At 42.4% G+C, this 7,004-nt stretch overlaps 1 pseudogene across 1 annotated transcript; it reads left to right on the forward strand.

Moving 5' to 3' along the window:
- The first annotated feature begins 271 nt into the window (after positions 1-271).
- Positions 272-6,325, forward strand: LOC148043996 (uncharacterized; annotated as a pseudogene). The gene is made up of 2 exons (XR_015697651.1): positions 272-560; positions 6,053-6,325. The product of XR_015697651.1 is annotated as an uncharacterized LOC148043996 (transcript).
- Positions 6,326-7,004: the final 679 nt, after the last annotated feature.

A 7,004-nucleotide genomic window follows, 5' to 3' on the forward strand; every position in this document is an offset into this window, starting at 1 on the left:
CCCATGCTTGAGGTTGTCATGGATTGTGAGATCCCTCCCACCTCATCCACCAACCCAGCAACAATCCATCTTCTAACTTGTGGCCAGGTAGCATTCCAGAAGGTTCCTTAGCCCCAAATCTGGCCTGAAACCACAAGCAGGGTGGAGACTGGACTTGTGGGTTCCTTGTCTCCTAATAATAGACACCAGATCTTCCTGTCTCGCCAGGGAGAGACTCAGGTGTGCTTCTCTTGAGGAGCAACACAACGTTGGGTGCAACGCAACCGTCAAGATGTCCCATGAGTTCACGAAGCCGAGATCGGCATCATCAAGGAGGCCTTCTCCCATTTCGACGAGGACGGCGACGGAGTCGTCACCAAGAAGGAGCTGGGACCATCATGAAGTCCTTCAAGCACCTTCTCCTCCATCTTCCGGAGGGCTTCACCGACGAGGAGGTGGAGGAGATGTTGAAGGAGGCCGACCTGGACGAAGACGGGAAGGTCACCTTTGAGGAGTTTCTGAAGATGATGGCAAGAAGGAGGCATCGTGAAGGAGACCCCCACCCACCCAGCCAGCTCTTGGTAACAGTGAGGAAGGCAGGGGGGTTGCAGGGACAACCAACGAGGAGGAAGTTCTAGGGGGTGTATTGTGGTTTGGGCTAAACCTGGTTTCCTTGCTTCTCTCTTTCTCCTTTCTCCTTCCCTCTTTCTCTCTCGACCCTTTCTTCTGCTGGAAACGGGAAACAGTGAATAGACTAAAAAAAAAAGAATAGAATGGAATGGAATAGAATAGAATAGAATAGAACAAGGAATAGAATAGAATAGAGGAATAAAGTAGAGTAGTTTAGAATAGAATAGAAAGAATAGAATACGGAATAGAATATGGAATAGAATAGAATAAAATAGAATACGGAATAGAATCAAGTAGAGTAGAGTAGAATAGAATAGAATAAGTAACAGGGTAGAATAGTGTAGAATAGAATATGGAATAGAATAAAATAGAATAGGGAATAGAATTGAGTAGAGTAGAATAGAATAGAATATGGAATAGAATAGAATAAAATAGAATACGGAATAGAATCAAGTAGAGTAGAGTAGAATAGAATAGAATAAGTAACAGGGTAGAATAGTGTAGAATAGAATATGGAATAGAATAAAATAGAATAGGGAATAGAATTGAGTAGAGTAGAATAGAATAGAATATGGAATAGAATAAAATAGAATAGGGAATAGAATTGAGTAGAGTAGAATAGAATAGAATATGGAATAGAATAGAATAAAATAGAATACGGAATAGAATCAAGTAGAGTAGAGTAGAATAGAATAGAATAAGTAACAGGGTAGAATAGTGTAGAATAGAATATGGAATAGAATAAAATAGAATAGGGAATAGAATTGAGTAGAGTAGAATAGAATAGAATATGGAATAGAATAGAATAAAATAGAATACGGAATAGAATCAAGTAGAGTAGAGTAGAATAGAATAGAATAAGTAACAGGGTAGAATAGTGTAGAATAGAATATGGAATAGAATAAAATAGAATAGGGAATAGAATTGAGTAGAGTAGAATAGAATAGAATATGGAATAGAATAAAATAGAATAGGGAACAGAATTGAGTAGAGTAGAATAGAATAGAATATGGAATAGAATAGAATAGAATAGAATAGAATAGAATAGAATATGGAATAGAATAGAATACGGAATAGAGTAGAGTAGAATAGAATAAGTAATAGGGTAGAATAGTGTAGAATAGAATATGGAATAAAATAAAATAGAATAGGGAATAGAATTGAGTAGAGTAGAGTAGAATGGAATGGAATGGAATGGAATAGAATAGAATAGAATACGGAATAGAATAGAATAAAATAGAATACGGAATAGAATAGAGTAGAGTAGAGTAGAATAAGGAATAAGGTAAAGTAGTGTAAAGTAGAATGGAATGGAATAGAATAGAATTGGAAGGGACCTTGGAGGTCTTCTAGTCCAACCCCTGCTTAGGCAGGACACCCAAATCCTCCAAACCTCTGAAGGTTAAGCCGTCTTACTTTCTGAAAGTCATTCTTCAGAACATTTTGGGTAACAGGTCGTCCTCGACTTACGACCACCATTGAGCCCCAATTTTTGTTGCTAAGCGAGCCGGCTCCTAAGTGGGCTTCGCCTCGTTTCAGCAGACTTCTTGGCAAAAAGCAGTTAAGCAAACGTAACACGGTCGTTAAGCAAATCTGTCTCCCTCCATTGCCTTTGCTGGTCAGAAGGTCGCAAAAGGAGAATTCGCGTGACCCCGCGGCGCTGCAAACGTCATATATGCGAGTCAGTGGCCAAACGTCCAGATTTTAATCAAGGGAGCCTGGGGAATTCTGCGACGCTTGTAAGTGTGAAAAACAGTCCTAAGTCCCTTTTTGAGTGCCGTTGTAAATTCATACGGTTGGTAAACGAACTGTTGTAAGTCCGAGGACCACCAAGACGGGTAAATCCAGAAGTTTCTCTGTGGAGAAACTTCATTTCATTTTAATCAGTCCGTTTCGATCAGTTGTAGATTACGAAGAAGCCACATCTAAGGTTTCATGGAGACTTGGGGTTACCATCAATGGACAAACTAGGTTAGGATCGGCCGCAGAAGATAGGATAGCAATAGCAATAGCAGTTAGACTTATATACCGCTTCATAGGGCTTTCAGTCCTCTCTAAGCGGTTTACAGAGTCAGCATATCGCCCCCAACAACAATCCGGGTCCTCATTTCACCCACCTCGGAAGGACGGAAGGCTGAGTCAACCCTGAGCCGGTGAGATTTGAACAGCCGAACTGCAGAACTACAGTCAGCTGAAGTAGCCTGCAGTGCTGCACTCTAACCACTGCGCCACCTTGGCTCTTAAATTGGGGTTATATGATGGTTGTTATGTTATATTTGGGGAGAACATTTTGAGAATTTTCTGCAGTGTTTTTGGAGGTTTTTAAGAAGAAATTGGGCAACAGCTTGAATTGGGGGAACGGGGCATCTGTGTATCCGACTGTGTTCATCTCGCCTCTGGTGAGGGAGGCGTTTTCTGAGCACGCAACCTGAGTCACACACTTCACAAAGACAAACAAACCCCTTTGTGAGCAACTGCAGAGACCTGGTTATTTGTGGTTGATGCATGAAAACACAGTGAAACAAGTCTCGGCTTCACAGGACGCAGAATCCGACAATCCATTATATTGCTCCCTCTCACACTCTCTCCCTCTCTGTTTCTCTCTCCCTCCCCTCCCTCTCTGTCTCTGTTTCTCTGTCTTTGTCTTTTTCTCTCTCTGTCTCTCTTTCTCTCTCCCTCTCTCCCTCTGTTTCTCTCTCCCTCTCCCTTTCTCCCTCTCTCTTTCTCTCTCTCTCTCTCCCTCCCTCTCTGTCTCTGTTTCTCTGTCTTTGTCTTTTTCTCTCTCTGTCTCTCTTTCTCTCTCCCTCTCTCCCTCTGTTTCTCTCTCCCTTTCTCCCTCTCTCTTTCTCTCTCTCTCCCTCCCTCCCTCTCTGTCTCTGTTTCTCTGTGTTTCTGTCTGTCTCTCTTTCTCTGTGTCTCTGTCTCTCCCTCCCTCTCCCTCTCTGTTTCACTCTCCCTCTCGCTCGCTCTCCCTTTCTTTCTCCCTCTCCCTTTCTCTCTCTCTCCCTCCCTCTGTCTCTGTTTCTCTGTCTCCGCCTTTTTCTGTCTCTGTCTCTCTCCCTCTCTGTTTCTCTCTCCCTTTCTTTCTCCCTCTCCCTTTCTCTCTCTCCCTCCCTCCCTCTGTCTCTGTTTCTCTGTCTTTTTCTCTCTGTCTCTCTTTCTCTCTCCCTCTCTCCCTCTGTTTCTCTCTCCCTCTCCCTTTCTCCCTCTCTCTTTCTCTCTTTCTCTCCCTCCCTCCCTCTCTGTCTCTCTTTCTCTGTGTCTCTGTCTCTCCCTCCCTCTCCCTCTCTGTTTCACTCTCCCTCTCGCTCGCTCTCCCTTTCTTTCTCCCTCTCCCTTTCTCTCTCTCTCCCTCCCTCTGTCTCTGTTTCTCTGTCTCTGCCTTTTTCTGTCTCTGTCTCTCTTTCTGTCTCTCTCCCTCTCTGTTTCTCTCTCCCTTTCTTTCTCCCTCTCCCTTTCTCTCTCTCCCTCCCTCCCTCTGTCTCTGTTTCTCTGTCTTTTTCTCTGTGTCTCTCTTTCTCTCTGTCTCTCTCTCTCTCTCCCTCTCCCTCTCTGTTTCACTCTCCCTCTCTCTCTCTCCCTTTCTTTCTCCCTCTCCCTTTCTCTCTCTCTCCCTCCCTCTGTCTCTGTTTCTCTGTCTCTGTCTTTTTCTTTCTGTCTCTGTCTCTCTTTCTGTCTCTCTCCATCTCTGTTTCTCTCTCCCTCTCTCTTTCTTTCTCCCTCTCCCTTTCTCTCTCCCTCTCCCTCCTCCTGTCTCTGTTTCTCTGTCTCTGTCTTTTTCTCTCTGTCTCTCTCTCTCTCTCCCTCCCTCTCCCTCTCTGTTTCTCTCTCCCTCTTTCTCTCTCCCACCCTCTCTTTTTCTCTCTGTCTGTCTTTCTCTTTCTCTCTCTCTCTCTCTGTCTCTGTGTGTGTGTGTGTGTGTGTGTCTGTCTATATCAGTGTTTCTCAACCTTGGCAACTTGAAGACGTCTGGACTATATATATAGCCATCTTTCTCCCTCCCTCCCTCTCTGTGTCTGTCTCTCTGTCTCTCTCTCTAGCCCTATGAAGCGGTATATAAGTCTAACTGCTAAGTCTAACTGCTCTGTCTTTCTGTGTGTCTTTATCTCTCTCTCTGTGTCTGTCTGTCTGTCTGTCTGTCTGTCTCTGTCTCTGTCTCTGTCTCTGTCTCTGTCTCTCTCTCTCTCTCTCTCTTGCATTGACTGGAGAGAAAGACTTTGGATGTAACTTTGGATGGCTTCAGTCCAAGAAGACCTGTGAAGGTGCGAACCACCTCCTATTGAAATCTAATTCTTGGATCCCACAGGGTGTAATCATGGAGCCACACAGGTAGGATTTGCTCCAGGTGTTCCATAGTCTCCCCTGCATCTTTGTTTTGTGATGTGAACCTGTAAGATTAGCCCAGAACACGTGCGCGAAAGCTCCCGGAGCAAATCCTACTTGTGTGACCTGTGAATTGGTGCCGTTGCTCGTTTGCGGGATGGTGTCATGATAATATCAGAATCGGAAGGGACCTTGGAGGTCTTCTAGTCCAACCCCCTGCTCAAGCAGGAGACCTTATATCATTTCAGAGAAATGGCTGTCCAATTTTTTCTGTGAAATTTCCTAGTGTTGGGGCATTCACAACCTCTGGAGGCAACACTGATGAATTGTTCTAACTGTCAGGAAATTTCTCCTCGGTTCTAAGTTGCTTCTCTCCTTGATTAGTTTCCACCCATTGCTTCTTGTTCTCCCCTCAGGTGCTTTGGAGAATAGCTTGACTCCCTCTTCTTTCTTTCTTTCTTTCTTTCTTTCTTTCTTTCTTTCTTTCTTTCTTTCCTTCCTTCCTTCCTTCCTTCCTTTCTTCCTCGAATAGAATAGAATAGAGAATTGGAAGGGACCTTGGAGGTCTTCTAGTCCAACCCCCTGCCTACGCAGGAAACCCTATACCGTTTCAGACAAATGGCTATCCAACATCTTCTGAAAGACTTCCAGTGTTGGGGCATTCACAACTTCTGGAGGCAACTTCTGTTCCACTGATTAATTGTTCTAACTATCAGGAAATTCCTCCTCCGTTCTAAGTTGCTTCTCTCCTTGATTAGTTTCCACCCATTGCTTCTCGTTCCACCCTCAGATGCCTTGGAGAATAGTTTGACTCCCTCTTCTTTGTGGCAACCCCTGAGATATTGGAAGACTGCTATCATGTCTCCCTAGTCCTTCTCTTCATTAGAATAGAAACTAACTGAATAGTTACTAACTAGACAACCACCATTCACTTAACAACAGTGGCAAGAAAGGTTGTAAACGGGGCAAAACCTATTCAAGAAATATCTCGCTTAGGCACGGAAATCTGGGGCTCAATTGGGATCATAATTCTGAGCCAGTGGTATTTTTCCGAAATAAAAGTTGCTGGGAGTTTCCCGTCGGTTCTGTGTTACAGCTTGTTCTCTTTGTTCCTCCGCAGCGTCGCCCACAACCTGGTTGGGAACAAGCCATGGCTTGTCGCTTGAAGGGGCTTTCCACCACCAAAGATCAGCTCTGCCTCCACCTGCGCCCTGGCCCCAAAACCCAGAAATGCTTCCTCAGGTTCAAAAACTGGATTTGCAAGCCCAGAACAGGGGAAGAAGTTTTACCCGCCGTTCTTGGTAGCAAAAGAGCTCTCGTGAGAAGCTTTTGCCAACGTCCCTACTTGGCTCTGTCTGCAGAGGATCTTCTCCAAGCCTCCAGCGTGAAATAAATGTGTACTTTTTCTCTCGCAGGGAACTAAAAAAAAGTTTTGATTTTTTTTTTAAATTAAGAACCAGCTGGACAGGTGGGAATAGAATAGAATGTAGAATAAAAAATAAAATGGAATAGAATGTAGAATAAAAAATAGAATAGAATAGAACGCAATAAAATGCAGAATAAAAAATAGAATAGAATGCAGAATAGAATAGAATAATAAAATATGTAAGAATAGAATAGAATAATAATATATGTAATGGAATAGAATAATAAAATATGGAATAGAATAGAATGCAGAATAAAAAATAGAATACAATAAAATAGAATAAAATGCAGAATAAAAAATAGAATAGAATAGAACACAATAAAATGCAGAATAAAAAATAGAATAGAATGGAACGCAGAATAGAATAGAATAATAAAATATATAAGAATAGAATAGAATAATAAAATATGTAATGGAATAGAATAATAAAATATGGAATAGAATAGAATGCAGAATAAAAAATAGAATACAATAAAATAGAATAAAATGCAGAATAAAAAATAGAATAGAATAGAATAGAAATAATAAAATATGGAATAGAATAGAATAAAGAATAGAGTAGAGTGGAGTGGAGTGGAGTGGAATGGAATGGAATAGAAAGTATGAAGGGAAGGGAACAGAACAGAATAGAAAATAGGAATAAAAT

Source organism: Thamnophis sirtalis, unplaced genomic scaffold (genome assembly GCF_051295495.1).
Source record: "Thamnophis sirtalis isolate CommonGarterSnake01/CBP01778 unplaced genomic scaffold, rThaSir2_p1.2 scaffold_9, whole genome shotgun sequence".
In the NCBI taxonomy this organism is placed as follows: domain Eukaryota; kingdom Metazoa; phylum Chordata; class Lepidosauria; order Squamata; family Natricidae; genus Thamnophis; species Thamnophis sirtalis.